Source organism: Sarcophilus harrisii, chromosome 6 (assembly GCF_902635505.1).
Source record: "Sarcophilus harrisii chromosome 6, mSarHar1.11, whole genome shotgun sequence".
Classification (NCBI taxonomy): Eukaryota; Metazoa; Chordata; class Mammalia; order Dasyuromorphia; family Dasyuridae; genus Sarcophilus; species Sarcophilus harrisii.
Window position 1 is genome coordinate 134,940,434 of NC_045431.1, and position 18,650 is coordinate 134,959,083.

Sequence of the window (18,650 nt, forward strand, 5' to 3'; positions counted from 1 at the left end):
TTGTCATCTTTATTATATTAGCTTGCCCAATCAAAGAGCATTTAATATTTTTCCAGCTGGTTAGATCAGATTTAATTTGTGTGGAAAGTGTTTTGGAGTTTTGCTCATAAAGTTTCTGGTTTTCCCTTGGCAGATAGATTCCTAAATATTTTATACTATCAGTAGTTACTTTAAATGGAATTTCTCTTTGTAACTCTGACTGTTGGATTTTGTTAGTGATATATAGGAATGCTGATGACTTATGTGCATTTATTTTATAACCAGCAACATTGCTAAAGTTGTAGATTATTTCTAATAACTTTTTAGTAGAATCTCTGGGGTTCTCCAAGTATACCAACATATCATCAACAAAGAATGAAAATTTGGTTTCCTCATTGCCTATTCTTATTCCTTTAATCTCTTTCTCAGCTTTTATTGCCAAAGCTAGCATTTCTAATACAATATTAAATAGTAACGGTGATAGCAGGGGCAACCTTGTTTAACTCCTGATCTTATTGGGAATGGTTGCAGTTTGTCCCCATTACATATGATGCTTACTGCTGGTTTTAAATAGATGCTACTGATTATTTTAAGGAAAAGTCCATTTATTCCTATACTCTCAAGTGTTTTTAATAGGAATGGATGTTGGATTTTATCAAATGCTTTTTCTGCATCTATTGAGATGATCATGTGGTTTTTGTTAATTTGGTTATTAATATGGCCAATTATACTGATAGTTTTCCTAATATTGAACCAGCCCTGCATTCCTGGTATAAATCCTACTTGATCATGGTGTATTATCCTGGGGATGATTTTCTGTAGTCTTTTTGCTAATATTTTATTTAAGATTTTAGCATCAATATTCATTAGGGAGATTGGTCTATAATTTTCTTTCTCTGTTTTCAACCTACCTGGTTTAGGTATCAGTACCATGTCTGTGTCATAAAAGGAATTTGGTAGGACTCCTTCATTCCCTATTTTTTCAAATAGTTTATAAAGCATTGGGACTAATTGTTCTTTGAATGTTTGGTAGAATTCACATGTAAATCCATCTGGTCCTGGGGATTTTTTTAGGGAGTTGATTAATAGCTTGTTCTATTTCTTTTTCTGAAATGGGACTATTTAAGCAATTTACTTCCTCCTCTGATAATCTGGGAAGCCTATATTTTTGGAGGTAGTCATCCATTTCGCTTAGGTTATCAAATTTATTGGCATAAAGTTGGGCAAAGTAACCCCTTATTATTTCTTTAATTTCCTCTTCATTGGTGGAAAGTTCTCCCTTTTCATTTTTAAGACTACTAATTTGATTTTCCTCTCTCCTTTTTCTAATCAGATTTACCAAAGGTTTATCAATTTTATTGTTTTTTCATAAAACCAACTCTTAGTTTTATTTATTAGTTCAATAGTTTTTTTTTTACTTTCAATATTATTAATTTCTCCTTTTAATTTTAGAATTTCAAGTTTAGTAATTGATTGGGGGTTTTTAATTTGGTCTTTTTCTAGCTTTTTAAGTTGCAAGCCCAATTCATTGACCTTCTCTTTCTCTATTTTGTTCAAGTAAGCCTCTAAGGATATAAAATTTCCCCTTATTACCACTTTGGCTGCATCCCACAAATTTTGGTATGATGTCTCACCATTGTCATTATCTTGAGTGAAGTTATTAATTGTGTCTATAATTTGCTGTTTCACCCAATCATTCTTTAAGATGAGATTATTTAGTTTCCAATTACTTTTTGATTTATTTACACCTAACTTTTTGTTGAATGTAGTTTTTATTGCATTGTGATCTGAAAAGAAAGCATTTACTATTTCTGCCTTCCTGCATTTAATTTTGAGGTCTTTATGTCCTAATATATGGTCAATTTTTGTGTAGGTTCCATGAACTGCTGAGAAGAAAGTATACTCCTTTCTGTCACCATTCAGTTTTCTCCAGAGATCTATCATACCTAATTTTTCTAATATTCTATTTACCTCTTTAATTTCTTTCTTATTTGTTTTGTGATTTGATTTATCTAAATCTGAGAGTGCAAGGTTGAGATCTCCCACTATTATAGTTTTGCTGTCTATTTCTTCTCGTAACTCTCTTAACTTCTCCTTTAGGAAGTTAGATGCTATACCACTTGGTGTATATATGTTTAATACTGATATTGCTTCATTATTTATGCTACCCTTTAGCAAGATATAGTGTCCTTCCTTATCTCTTTTAATTAGATCAATTTTTGCTTTTGCTTGATCTGAGATAAGGATGGCTACCTCTGCTTTTTTGACTTCACCTGAAGCATAATAGATTCTGCTCCAGCCTTTTACCTTTACTCTGTATGTATCTCCCTATTTTAAATGTGTTTCCTGTAAACAACATATTGTAGGTTCTGACTTTTGATCCAGTCTGCTATCTGCCTCCTCTTTATGGGGGAGTTCATCCCATTCACATTTATGGTTAAAATTACTAATTCTGTATTTCCTGCCATCCTAATATCCCCAGATTAGGCTTTTCTTTTTCTTGCCCTACTTCCCCCCTTTCTTAGTATTAAACTTATTGGTCCCACTTGCATCACCCAGCTCTCCCTTTTTAGTATCCCTTCCTCCTCCCTTTGAATCCCTTCCCCTTTCTTGTACCCTTCCCTTATTACTCTTTTTCCTTTTCCCTTTTCCTCTCCCACTTTTTAATGAGGTGAGAGAAGATTCTCTGTAAAACAAATGTGTCAATTATTTCCTCTTTGAGCCAACTCTGATGAGAGTAGGATTCACACAATATTCCTCCCCCTCTCTAAGTTCCCTCAGATATGATAGGTTTCCTTTGCCTCATCATCACATGTAGTTTCCCTCTTTTTATCTCCTGTTTTCCCTTTTTCTGACACTATCCCCTTTCTATTTCTACTTCCCTTTTTTATTCTATATCAGTAAAATCAAATTATACATGTGGTTTTTATGTATATATCCACAACAGAAATACAGTTCTCAAGAGTTCCTTTTACCTTTTTCTACTTGTCTTGGGTCCTGTTGTTGGAGATCAAATTTTTTGTTTAAGTCTGTTTTTTTTCTTTAGAAACAGATGAAATTCCTCTGTTTCATTAAATGTCCATCTTCTTCCATGGAAAAAAATGCTCAGCTTAGCTGGGTACTTTATTCTTGCCTGCATTCCAAGTTCTTTTGCCTTTCGGAATATCAAGGCCCTTTGATCCTTTAATGTTGAGGCAGCCAGATCTTGTGTGACCCTTATTGTGGCACCTTGATATTTGAACTGTTTTTTCCTGGCTGCTTGTAGAATTTTTTCTTTAGTTTGAAAATTCTAAAGTTTGTCCACAATATTCCTCGGAGATGAGGATATATTCTGATGGAAGTGGATTTCTTCGACAAAGAGAAGATCTAACTCAGTTTCAATTGATCAAGGATGGACAGAAGCAGCTACACCCAAAGAAAGAACACTAGGAAATGAACGTAAACTGCTTGCATTTTTGTTTTTCCTTCCAGGTTATTTATACCTTCTGAATCCAATTCTCCCTGAGCAACAAGAGAACTGTTCAGTTCTGCACACATATATTGTATCTAAGATATATTATAATCTTTTTAACATGTATAAGACTGCTTGCCCTCTGGGGGAGGGGGTGGAGGGAGGGTGGGGAAAAATCGGAACAGACATGAGTGCAAGGGATAATGTTGTAAAAAATTACCCTGGCATGGGTTCTGGCAATAAAAAGTTATTTTAAAAAATTTAAAAATTAAAACGACTAATATAATAGTCAGCCTTATAAAGAATTTCTGTTAACACTTTAATTATCATTGCATTATAGTACCCAGAGATAATATTATGTTTGAAATTTTAATATCAAAGCCATCTTCCTTATATTATTGCAGCACATTACTACAAATGTTTGTTAACATAGTGTGACTCAGTTTTCTTTTTTACAAAACAGGAATATGGAATATCATGAAATAAAGACATGAATATCTTGATGAAGGAATTGATGTAACAATAATGATAATAATAACTAATATTTATATAGTATTTAAAGTTTACAGTGTTTATGTCTAGAGAATAAACATACTTTCAAAAATCCTTTTCTATAATGGACATTATTTTCACTATCTCACAACTGATAGAAATATGTAGAGATGATAAAGCCTCACAGTGTTTATGATTGGTTGATTATGAAAAGTATTTAATTCACTATAGCAATATATCACTTCAGAGACTCTTTTCCAATAAGCTGCCTTCAATTCATATGTCAAGAATTATTCAAAATTTCTTCAAAGGTATAATGACAGAAATAATTCAGGTGAGACATAGAACAAGGATATAGATACATATTATAGATGCTTATCACTATGATGGAGATTCAACAAAGAGTCTAGATTGAGAAGAAATATTTTTTGGATGAAGAGGACTTTCACATGCTCTTTTTGGGTGTTGTGATGTTTGTTTTAAGCTAGGGAACATTTCAGAGTCTCTTGGAGGAAATTTGTAATTACTCAGAAGAGTTTGATCTAAAAACCCTTTAAGACTCAAGATCAAGTTCCTCCACTGAAACAGATTATGTGACTCTTGGCAAGTCATTTAATCTTTTTTATGCTCAAATTAATTCTCTATGCCTATAATTTGGAGAGAATGTTCTACCTTGTTTTGGAAGAGACATCCAGTGGTTCACAATACCAATGAAATTATTGGAGCAGAGAAAGGCCCAAAGAGCATTGGGTAGAAACCTTGTGAAGGATTAAAATCTGTGACTGTTTTTCATGACTGAAATTTTCTCTTTCTTCTGCTTCCATTACTGATATCCCTGCTTCAAATCCCAGCTAAAAACCCCACATTCTATAAAATTTCTCTAACTCTGAATTTTGTGCACTGCTTTTTTAAAGATGTCACTTTCAAAATACCATTTTCAGTCAGTCTTTTTCTGATAATACTTTATTCAAATAGCCGCCTGGGGAATGTGGTTTTCCTAAGTAATAATATCCCTTAAGATCTCAAGTATCATTAAAATGATATTATAAGGATTTTTTCTTCAATCATGAAAGAATTAGTCAAAGAAAAAAACGAATGAGAATTATGTACTCTTCCCTAAAATACAAGTGTTTTATATTGTATAAATGTATTTTGTATAAATTGTATAATTGCAAGTAGTATTGGTTTCTAGAAGCATAAAAATTCTTAAGTTGGATAGGATATCAAGAACAAAGACATAACTTATTTGATATATTTCATGAGCCACGCCTTATATGAGGTTTAGGTATTTTTCAACTTTATTTTTTCCCTAAAAATGAGTCATCCAGTTAATAAACATTTATTAAGTTCCTAATGTGTGTCATGACCTATAGTAAGAACTGGAGATAAAAAAAGACAAAAAGACAGTCCCTGATGCTGAATATCTTGAGGTTTAATGGGGAACGTAACATGAAAACCTATCAGTGTCACTGGATAACAGAGTATATGATGAGGTGGTAGTGGAAAGGTGTTGGAAAGGCAGATTGTAAAGGACTTTGCACATCCAACAGAAGGTTCAGAGAGTTTTATTTTTGATCCTGAAATTGAAGTAAATCATTGGACAAAGAATTTTTTGATTAAATGACTCATTTTAATCATTTAATCTACAATTACTAAAACTATATCTTTTCACTAATTCCCTTAGAGAGATGAAAATAATATCAAATTATGTTGGTGCCAATGGATATTTCTTGTCCTCTCTGAAGTCTCTGTCTGACTTAGCCCAAGGACAGATTCAACTTTACTCTGAAATTAATCTTAAATTATTAGTACAACGAGCTTATGGCAATCACAAGGTTCTGGTTTCCCCTAAGAAAGTTTCAGTGTCCTGGTTCAATATGGAAAAAAAAAAGACCCAGCTGCATGTTGGATTTCTAGTGTGAAGTTAATTGTATCTTTGATGGAGCAGACTAAAACATAACTCAGTTCCTTAATTGTAGAGACAGTAAAGTGGCCTAGGGGGTAGAATACTGCACCTTGAATTAAGATATGATCTCATGTGCTTACTAGCTATGTGACCCTGGGCAAATCATTTATTCTCTCCTTCCTTCATTTGCCTCAAATCTAAAATGAACATAAAAACAGGACTGACATCCTGTTTTTTTTTTTTTTTTTGAGGTCTCAAAGGAGATAATAGTTTTAAAGCATCTAGCCCAATGCCTGTCATAGAGTAGGAATTGAATAAATACTAATTATTTGTAAATGAGTGGTATTTGAAAAGCCAGTGGAGAGAGGTAATTGGAGTAGGAAAGAAAGAACTGATGGATGGAGGCTTGAATCATTGTTTTAATAATTTCCTATCAGTCTACAAAGGTGATCTGACTCTCACCACAAAGATAAATCTTTGAAAAAAATTTTGAACTTTGTAACAAAACCTCTTCCTTACTAATCTTAGAAGTATGTTCAAAGATAGGTGATAAAAACATATGAACACATGCTGAACTTCATTGAAGAAAAGTATTAATAGCATAATACAAGGAGCAACATGTCTGTGATCATTTGAATGTAGCATATGTTTGCAAATTAGTTACAAATTAGTTGCAAATTAGTAACATTAGTTAAATGTCAAACCTAAGGGTATAATTTCCCAGATTTATTTTTGTTATTTTGATCATTTCTGTAATTACCATTCTTGCTCTTTTTCAGTTCTAAACTATGAGCTTTTAAGCAACCAGTTGTAATGGGTTTATTATTGCATCAATTTTTTTTTTTTCAATTAACACTTTCCAATAAATATAAAAGGGCCTTTCTTATTAGAATAAACTAGGAGGTCCTAAGATCTTTTGGAGTTGGATTTGTCTCAAGGTTTACCCAGTAACATTTTTTTTCTCATTAACTATTATTGCACTAAACATTTTGTTCCTATTCTAATTTTTCTTATGGTTTAGTCAAAAATACCATTAACAATTTCAACTATCTCCTTGTCCTCTATTACTTTACTTTTTTTTTTTTTTTTACCATCTTTAAAGGCTATATACATATAGCAGTCCCAGGCTTTTTATTCCATTCTTTAATTTTATGTGCACTTGGAAATCCTTGTTTTTTTGTTTTTGTTTTTTTGTTTTTTTCCCTTTATGGCATTAATGTTGTACCTGTTGTCCTTGTTCATATATATATATATATATATATATATATATAAATGCGTGGATAACTTTCCAACATTGACTTTTGCAAAACCTTGTCTTCCAAATTTCCCTTCTTCACCCCATTCCCTCCCCTAGATGGCAAGTAATCCAATATATGTTAAATATGTTAAAATATATGTTAAATCCAATATATGTATAAATATTTATGCAATTATCTTGTTGTACAAGAAAAATGAGAAAGAAAAGAAAATGCCAGAGAACAACAACAAAAAGAATGAAAATGTAATGTTATGATCCACACTCAGTTCCCACAGTCTTTTCTCTGGGTATAGATAAAGCCTTCATTTTTATTCTCATACCTCGCACTTTGCTATCTTTGGGAAACTTTGTCTGGTGCTATGCTAAATATAATTTCCTTCCAATCAATCAAATTAATATGATTTATTTATTTTTATTTTTAAAGTATTTTTTAAAAAAATTTGAGTTCAAAACTCACTAACTCATACACTGAGAAGGCATGCAACATGCAAAAAAATATTCCTATAGTAGAAATGAAATAACTGGAATTTGTTTTACTTATGAACACTAGAGAAACAAAATCCAAAAATGAAACATTCCTTTCTCTCCCTTCCTCTCTCTCTCTGTGTCTATCTCTTTCTGCACATATGTACATTTATATGTACATATTAATATATACATTTATATGCTCAGATGTGTCTCTCTCTCTATATATATATATATGTGAATATGAATATATACACATTATATATGTAAGTGTAAACTCCCCCAAAATAGTGATTCTTTTGTTCACTGGAAAAATAGCTATCAATGTTAATATAGATATAGTGAGATAATGAGAGAGACAGGGAGAGGTATAGATGAATATCGACATCTATTGGTCTGTCTATCTGATCTTTGCTGAATAAAATAAGCCTTAATTTCAAAGAACTTAAATTCTGAGGTAGATGCCAAGAAATAATGAAAATAACTTATTGTTGTAGCTTTTATGGTGCTTTAAGTTTTACAAAAGTACTTTAATATATAATCTCATTTGCTTCTCATAACAACAATCATATAATTGATATTTTTCCCCAGTTTTGCTGGAGTCAAGTATATCTATCTATCTATCTATCTATCTATACAAGTATGCTTATACTCCTTTTTATGGAATTGATATATAGGCTATCTATACATATATGTGCATAGAACTTATATATCTATATATAAATAGATAAATAAGAGTTGTATATGTAGATGTGTTACATTTAATTGACATATAGTTATGTATATAAAATACATATCTATATCTACATCTATATATATATACACATATGTCACAAGTATGATGTGAATAAATATAAATATATTCAAGGCAGTTAAATATAAAGTAGTTTGAGTAGGAAAGCACTAGGAATCTGGGGAGAGGGATCAGAATATTGTTACTCACCTCTTATATACTCTTTATTATCAAATTACATGAGACATAGTAATAGCAGAAAAAATTTAATTAAGAGGTAAAACAAAGTATGTATGTATAACAAAGAAGGGACTCAAGTAATAAAAAAACTTTTTTTTTCTATTTCACAAATGGGCATTTCACTTGACAATAAATAGGTTGAGATAGAACCCTCATGGTGAAAATTTGGGAGTATAGAAAATGAGTGATTGTATTTAAAGTTGGGAAGTATCTTAGAAATTTTACAATGCTAGTTGATCATTTGATGGATGAATAAACTGAGGCTCAGAGATCAAGCAATTTGAGGGGATGGGGAAACTCTCACTTAATTGTTCTTCATGACAAGTTAAAAGATTTGATTCCTCTAAGGGATAGGGGAGCAATCTATAAACTGCTGGAATTTTCAGCATTTTTTTTGTTACAGGATGATTACAATTCTTCCTTGTCTTCTCTCCCTTCAGGCACTTCCACTTTTCTTATTTACATTTAGCTCCCTCAATTAACTGCTCAGGGGCTCCCCAGGATGCCTTTGATATTGAGCCAAATGAACTCATCATTCTCTTCTTTAAATCCTTTAGTTTTTTAAACCCCCACTCCCATTTTTATATTTGTAGAAAGAGAGAAAAATTATCAAGAGAATTATTGATAAATTTGATATATTCACCCAATCAATTTTAAAAGGTTCCAGAGTAGAGGGGTTTGTTTGAAAGAATCTCAGGGACAACTTCTCAAGAAGAGTAAACTTGCCCACTGGTATCATAGTCTAAAAGGTCACAGAAGACTTAAGACTGTCAGAATGATGCTAAAGGAAATAGATACTTTTCCAGAAAATCATTCCTCCCTAACTTGTTTTTTTTTTCAAAATAAATTGACAGGGCCTCTTTCTGTCTCTCTGTCTCTGTCCAACTGTCTCCCTTTCCTCCCCTCTCCCTCTCCCTCTTCCTCTCTTTCTTCTTGTCCCTTTTCTCCTCTCCCTGACCCTGTCCCTCTTCTCCTCTCCCTAACTCTGTCCCTCTTCTCCTCTCCCTGTCCCTCTTCTCCTCTTCCTGTCCCTTTCCCTGTCCCTCTTCTCTCTCCCTCCCCAGTCTATCTTTCTTTGTGTGTCCATCTCTGCCTCTCTCTTTCTCTTTCTTTGTCTCTCTCTCTCAGTGTCTCTCCCTCCTCCCCATCACTGGTGCCCAGTATTATTTCCTAAAAGCAGTTGATAACAACTAGAGGTATAAGAAATGAAAAATCCTGAGTCTTTCCTGGCTAAAATAAAATTATAACACTTGAATACAGATAAGATGTGCTTCAGAGCATTCACAAACAGATACATAGTTTGAGAGGACAGTTTATGAACTCCAACATAAGTATAGAGAAAAGATAATAGAGCCCGAAGACATTGTGATCCTGGAATAGACCACTCTATTTATAGAAAGGAAACTTTGTGGGCAGTATTTTTTTTAATAATTCCAAATTTAAGAGTTAAGCATAGAATTTATAAAAAAAGAAAAAGAAAGTGAAATTTCTTGATGTAGTACTTTTTGCATAAAAGGTAGTGCAAATGTTTTCTCCAAGAATCTGTCCTAAATTTCATGCAATTTCATGAATTAGTGGTTCAGTGCAGGTTTTCTTGTTCAGCAACTTTCAAACTTCATTTGTCTTTTAGGTGAAACAAAATTCTTATGAATCTTGGGGAGACTGTGTAAAACTCTGTGGAATATGGGGACTCCCAGGAATGTCAATGAATTGTCCCCATTAGTACCTCCAAGTTGAAATCTTTTCACTAATAAGGTAGCTTTACCTGTACTTTATGATCTGTATTTAATTGTGAATTTCTCTAAATCCTTGTACTAATTTCCTTTGTGGTATAATCATGGCTATCCTTTATCTGTCATATAGTTAATTTCTTAGTGCTATATAAGAGTTGAAAATCTCTTTTATCTACATTTAGATAATTAGCTATGTTTAGAGTACATTAGGGAATTTTCTGGAGTCCAAATAAGAAAATAAACCTCCTAATGCAACTTGGTTCATATTAGTTCACAATCCTTTTGAGAATAGAGGAGCGAGGGTTCAATGGTTGAGTAGGTCATGATAACATATTATCATTATTACTCCAGAAGCCCAGATTTTTTGTTCTTTAACCTCCACTCTGCTATAGCCTTTTCTATCAATCAGCATCCTTGCTTTTCCTGGTGATATTACAGTGCTTTAGTTTAGACATATAACCCCTTGGGAAACATAGTTCAGAGAGTTTCTCTCAATGAGTCATGTTTTCTCAGCTCCAAAGAGTGTCAAACATGATGTCTTAGGTATTTTTCTCTTTGATCATACATATTTTCACACACACATATACAGAGGATATATTTATGATACCTTTCTACTTATACTTAGCCAAAGGAATAGAGAATATATGTATAAAATTTGTCATATATCTGACATATATTCACACACTTATATAATTAGCTGAATATATTTCTACATATATAGATTTATACATACACATATTTATAGATACATGTTTCTATAAATATTTAGCTGCATACATATATGTGTACATACACAATATATACAAATATTTATGTGTTTGTGTACAAATGTATGTGCATATGTGTACATGTTATGGGCCATTTCAGAATCTTATACAGTCTGAATTTGGTCAGCCTGTCTTCAAATTAACAAATAAACTATTTATTTTCCAGAAGAGAAAAAAAATCAAAGAGAAATTATAAAACAATGCAATTATTTCTAAGCACACATGTAAATGTCAAATACATAATTTTAGTGACTTAAATGTTAAAGACAATGAAGTCATTTATTCACTCATATCTTTTAAAAATTTACTCTACTGGTAGATTTATTTTTACTTTTGCTTTTCAAATTGTTTTTTTTTTCTCTCTCCAGCAAATTCTGTATTCCAAATAATTGATGAACAAATGTCAGGTGGGATAAAAGTTTCAGTTTGACTCTAATATACACAGACACACAAACACACACAAATAACACAATACAACATAGACTCACATGCAAAATCCGAACAAAACAAATACATAAACCATATCATAAAATGTTATGTTGAATGAACTATATTTCATGGTTGTACTAATTAAATTTAACAAGTTATTTTTTATTGTATTTGGAAAATCAAAATCAGCATTATAATGAAATTAGATGTTGAAAATAGCATTGTATTCTATCCTTATTAGACCCCATATCATAGAGCACTCTTTGTAGTTTTTGACAATGCAATTTAAGAAAGTACTTGACAAGTTTGACAAGATGATAAACCTTCAAATGAGAGAAGCTAAGAGGGGTTTCTACATATAGTCCCTGGAAGATCAGTAAAGACATCGGGGATGTTTATCTTGCCAAAGATAGAAGCATAGCACAGTGAAAATCTAGAACAGTCTATGGATTCTTCAGGAGTTGTTTTTTTTTTTTTTAATTAATAATTTAAGGAAATGATGAATTTTATGTAGAAGTTAGTGGAAATAAAAATGTATTTTTTCCCCAACCGAATACCTAGATTCCCTGAAATTTTTCATTTTTCACAAGGTTAAAAAGTTCTGTTGTATGGTGACTTAGTAACTTTTTAATTTTTTTTAAAAGCTTTCCTAAGAAAGAAAGATCTTTGTTTTATACAATCCTAACAGACAGAATAAGAAACAGTGGATAAAAGCTAAAAACAGGGAAATCTAACTTTAGTGTGAGAAAAACTTCTTAATAAATAGAGCCATTGACTTCTGGGGGTGGGCCCAAGATGGTGGAGAAGACACACATTTCTTTCTTACCTTCTCCTGCAATGCTCAGACCAGTTAGCAAATCCAGTCTCTGAATTAGCTCGGGGCTGGCAGAATCCAAGAATATTTGGAGTGCAATAAATTACCAGAAAAAAGATAATTTAAAAGATTTCCAGAACAGGTCTGTTTTAATCGGGAATGGAGAGAGGCAGGCCAAGCCCAAGCAGGCAGGGTGGGGCAGACTCAGTGGGAGGATACAAACTACATAGGGTGAAGAATCCACAGGGAGGAATCTACAGTAGCAGTGTTGGCCACTCTACCCTGGTTGCAAGTCAGTAGATCAGCAGAGAAGTTATAAAACATCCAACACAAACACAAAATGTAAATAGTGAACTCCAAATGACTAAAATTTCATGGGACCTGGCCACGCCCACCCAGCACCTGGAGTGAGTCATCACTGATTCAGCACAGCTGCAGCCTCTTATGGAGAAACCTGTCACTTGTAGAGAAAGGTTTGAAAACTTCCCCTGCCCTCAAAGCAGACCTTAACATTTGTTTTTGTTTTTGTTTGTTTTTTTGTTGTTGTTGTTGTTTGTTTGTTTGTTTTTAATGAGTAAAAAAGCAAAGAGAACTCTGACAATAGACAGTTTTTGTTTTTGTTTGTTTTTGTTGTTGTTGTTGTTGTTTGTTTGTTTTTAATGAGTAAAAAAGCAAAGAGAACTCTGACAATAGACAGTTTTTGTTTTTGTTTGTTTTTTTTTTTTTGTTGTTTGTTTGTTTTTAATGAGTAAAAAAGCAAAGAGAACTCTGACAATAGACAGTTTTTGAGGTGAAAGACAACAACAGATTTCAAATCCTGAGGAGACTAAAAGCAGACTGTCTCCTGATGAAGCCAAAATGGTGATATAACTTGCTCCCAATCACACAGTGCTCTCCTGGAAAAAATTAAAAAGGATCTCAAAAGAGAGCTAAAATAAAAATAGGAAAAGGAAATGAAAACTTTCCAAGAGAGTTTGAAAAAGGCTTATAACTCATTAAAAGATCCATTTGATAAAAAGAAAAAGAAAATGACTCCCAGAAAAACAGAATTTGTGAAACAGAAAAAGAAAATAACTCCTTAAAAAAAGAATTTGTGAAATGGAAAAAAATCCATAGAACAAAATAATTCATTTAAAAATTCAATTGGACAAACACAAAAAGAAGTAAAAAAAAAATAAATGAAGAAAATTCACTAAAATGCAGAACTGAACAAATGAAAATGAATGACTCAATGAGACAACAAGAATGAATCAAGCAAAATAAAAAAAAATGAAAAAAAATAGAAAAAAATTGTAAAATATCTAATTGAGAAAATAACTGACCTGGAAAATAGATCTAGAAGAGACAATCTAATAATTATCAGACTCACTGAAAACTATGATGAGAAAAAGAGCCTAGACACTATTTTCCAGGAAATCATCAAAAGAACTGCCCAGATGTCATAGAATCAGAAGTTAAACTAACTATTGAAAGAATTCCCCAAACACCTTGTGAAAGAGACCCAAAAATTTAAACTTGAAGAAATATCATGGTTAAATTTCAGAACTATCAGACCAAGGAAAAATATTACAAGCAGCCAGAAAGAAGCAATTCAAATACCAGGAAGCCGCAATAAAGATTACCCAAGCTTCCAATTTAAAGGCCCAAAGGGCCTGGGATCTGATATTCTTATGAAGGAACTTTGAATGCAGGGAAGAATAAATTACCCTGCTAAACAGAGCATTTTCTTTCAGGGAAAAATATGGACTTTCAATGAAACATGTGAATTCCATTTATTTTTTATTAAAAGACCAGAGCTAAACAAAAAATTTGCCCTCCAAATATAGAACTCAAGAGAAGCATAAAAAAGTAAAAGGAAAATAACTATAGAGAATTGTATTTCTGTTATGGATATACATAGAGAATGCATGTATAATCTGATTTTACTGTTATAATATAAAATCAAACTAGAGGGGAAAGGGGATTGTACCAAAAAAGGATAAAGTGGAGGTAAAATGAAGGAAATTGCATCTCAGGAAGAGGCAAAGAAAACATATTACACTTAAAGGAAAGAAAGGAGAGTGATGAACATTGTGGGAATCTTACTCTCATCAGATTTGGCTCAAAGAAAGAATATTAGACATATTTAGTTTCACTGAGAAACTTCTCTCATCTTATAAAAAAGTAGAAGGAGAAAGGGAAAAATGGAAGGGGTAGGCTAAATAGAAGGGAAAACAGAAATAATAGAGGAAAGATTTAAGAAAGGGGGAGGGTCTCTAAAGAGGGAGGGCTGCATGAGGCAAGTGTGCTCATAAGCAAAATACTGAGGAGGAGGGCAAGGGGAAAAGCAAAGGGAAACGTATAATGTGGGATTAATAAGGGGGCAATTAGTAATTAGTGAGGCAATTAGTAATTTGAGAATTAGTAATTTTAACTATAAATATGAATGGGGTAAACTCTTCCATAAAGCATAAATGGATAGCAGATTGGATTAAAAGCCAGAATTCTATAATATCTATTATTGTAATATTTACAAGAAACACATTTAAAACAGAGTAATTCATACAGAGTAAAGTTAAAAGACTGGAGCAGAATTTATTATGCTTCAGGTGAACAAAAAAAAAAGTAGCAATCCTGATCTCAGATCAAGCAAAAGCAAAAATTTATGTAATAAAGAGGTAAGGAAGGAAACTATATCTTGCTAAAGAGTACCATAGATAAATGAAGCTATATCTGTAAGAGGCAATGAAGCTCTGCTTTCTCTTTGAGATGTGCAGGGAGCCTGTATGCCACTTCAATTGGTAAGGCAGCCCCAGGAGGTAAAAAAGGGTCTTGGCCTCTGAGCCATGAGGTTGCATCTGGAAGAAGTTAAAGTAACTGCTAATAGGTTTCTTGATATGTCAAATGGCTTGTTCTCTTGCTAGATCTCCTCCTGGAATGCAGCACTAACTTCAGAAACCTTCTGTCTGGGACCCCCCTATGCAGTTCTGAGTGGGCTGGGCAGCATAAATAGACAGCTTTGATCAGAACTCACTCTCTTATTCCTGCTCTTTCTTGCTCTTGCTTTTGAGCTCTTGCTCTTGCACTCCTGTGCTTTTGCTCTCTGGCTTCCTGCTATCCCCACTGAGAAGATGACTGAATAAAGACAGAATGGTCGCATCTCCTGGTTGATCTGTCTCTGTGTGATCTGGGTTGGAGGCTGAAGACTGGCAAGTTGGCCTAACTGTCCCACCTACAAGGGGGCAGATAGAGGAGCCTTAAGAGATGCTACAAATATTAGTATTAAACATATATGCACCAAGTGGTGTAGCATCTAACTTCCTAAAGGAGAAGTTAAGAGAGTTGCAAGAAGAAATAGACAGCAAAAGTCTAATAGTAGGAGATCTCATCCTTGCACTCTCAGAATTAGTTGTCAAGTCACAAAATAAATAAAAAAGACATTAAAGAAGTAAATAGAATACCTGAAAAGTTAGGTATGATAGCTCTTTGGAAAAAATTGAATGGAGACAGAAAGGAGTACACTTTCTTCTTGGCAGTTCATGGAACCTCTACAAAAATTGGCCATGTATTAGGATAAAAAGACCTAAAAAGCAAATGCAGAAAAGCCGAAATAGTAAGTGAATTTTTTTTTCAGATCAGGATAAAATAAAAATTACATCAATAAAAGGCTAGGGGAAAATAAAGTAAAAAGTAATTGGAAACTAAATAATCTCATTCTAAAGAATGAATCAGTGAAACAGCAGATCATAGACATAATCAATAATTGCATCCAAGAGAATGACAATAATGAGACAACACATAAAAATTTGTGGTATACAGCCAAAAGCAGGAATAAGGGAAAATTTTATCTGTCTAAATGCTTACTTGCATAAATTAGAGAAAGAAAAGGTCAATGAATTTGGCTTGCAACTGAAAAAATTAGAAAAAAAACAAATTAAAAAAACCCATTCAAATGTCAAACTTGAAGTTCTAAAAACAAAAGGAGAGATCAATAAAATTGAAACTAAAAAAAATTAAATTAATAAATAAAACTCAGAGTTGTTTTTATGAAAAAACCAGCAATATAGATAAATCTTTAGTTAATTTGATTACAAAACGCAAAGAAAAAATTAAATTTTTAGTCTCGAACATGAAAAGGGAAAATTTTCCACTAATGAAGAGGAAATTAGAGCAAAAATTAAGAGTTACTTTGCTCAACTTTAAGCCAACTTAAATGAAATGGAGGAATATTTAGAAAAATATAGATTTCCCAGATTAACAGAAGAGGAAATAAATAGTTCCACTTTAGAATAAGAAATAGAACTATTATTCAACTCCTTAAGGAAAAAATCCCCAGGATCAGATGGATTTACATGTGAATTCTACCAAACATTTAAAGAACAATTAACTCCAAAACTATATAAACTATTTGAAAAAATAGGAATGAAGGATTCCTATCCAATTCCTTTTATGACACAGACATGATACTAATACCTAAACTAGATAGGATGAAAACAGAAAGAAATCAATAGGCCAATTTCCCTAATGAATATTGCTGCAAAAATCTTAAATAAAATATTAGCAAAGAGATTTCAAAAGATCATCTCCAGAATAATACAACATGACCAAGTAGGATTTATAACAGGAATGCAGGGCTGGTTCAGTGTTAAGAAAACTATTAGCATAATTGACTATATCAATAACCAAATTAACAAAAATCATATGATTATTTCAATAGGTGCAGAAAAATCATTTGATAAAATCTAATAACTATTCCTATTAAAAACACCAGAGAGTATAGAAATAAATAAATTCTTCCTTAAAACAGTCAGTATCATCTATTTAAAACCATCAGCAAGCACTATATATAATGGGAATAAACTGGAACCATTCCCAATAACATCAGGGATGAAACAAGGTTGCCCACTATCACCATTACTATTCAGTATTGTGTTAGAAATGCTAGCTTAGGCAATAATAGAAGAGAAAGAGATTAAAGGAATTAGAGTAGGTCATGAGGAAACCAAATTATCGCTCTTTGCAGATGATATGATAGTATATTTAAAGAACCCCACAGATTCTACTAAAAAGCTATTAGAAATAATCCACCACTTTAGAAAAGTTGCAGGATACAAAATACACGTAAATCATTGACATTTTAATATGTTACCAACAAGGTCATGTAGCAAGAGATACAAAAAGAAATTCCCTTCAAAATAACTGTTGATAGGATAAAACATTTGGAAATCTATCTACCAAAGGAAAGTAAGGAACTAAATGAACATGACTACAAAACACTTTCCACACAAATAAAGTCAGATCTAACTGACTTAGATAGGTCAAGCAAATATAATAAAGATGACAACACCACCTAAACGAATCTATTTAGTACTATACCAATCAAACTCCCTAGAAACTACTTTATTGCCCTAGAAAATAATAACAACAAAATTGATCTGGAAGATCAAAGGTCAAGAATTTCAATATAATAAAGATGGCAGTACTATCTAAACTAATCTATTTATTTAGTATTATACCAATCGAACTCCCAAGATACTATTTTATTGAGCTAGAAAAAATAACAACAAAATTTATCTGGAAGAACAAAAGGTCAAAAGTTCAAGGGAGTTAATGAAAAGAAAAGCAAATGAAGGTAGCCTAACTGTACCATATCTAAAAGTATATTATAAAGCAATTGTCACCAAAATCATTTGGTACTGGCTAAGAAATAGAGCAGTTGATCAGTTGAATAGGTTAGGTTAAAAAAAAATAGTTAATGACTATTGCAATCTGCTGTTTGACAAACCCAAAGACTCCAGCTTTTGGAATAAGAATTCACTATTTGACAAAAAACTGCTGGGAAAATGGGAAATTAGTATGGCAGAAACTAGGCATTGACATCTATCATTATATATCAAGATAAGGTCAAAATGGTTTCATGATCTAAACATAAAGAATGATATTATAATTAAATTAGAAGAACATTGGATATTTTGCCTCTCAGATCTGTGGAGAAGGAAAGAATTTGCAACCAAAGAAGAACTAGACATCATTATTGATTACAACATAGATACTTGTGATTATTTTAAGTTAAAAAGATTTTATGGAAACAAAATTAATGCAGACTAGATTAGAAGGAGCAATAAAATGGGAAAATACTTTGACATTTAAAGATTCTGATAAAGGCTTCATTTCTAAAATACACAGAAAATTTATTCAAATTTATAATAGTTCAAGACATTCCCCAATTGATAAATGGTCAAAGGAAATGAACAGACAATTTTCAGATGAAGAAATTGAAACTATGTGTAGCCATATGAAAAGATGCTCCAAATCACTATTGATGTGAGAAATGCAAATTAAGGCAACTCTGAGATAACAACACTACATACCTGTCAGATTGGCTAAGATGACAGGAAACAATA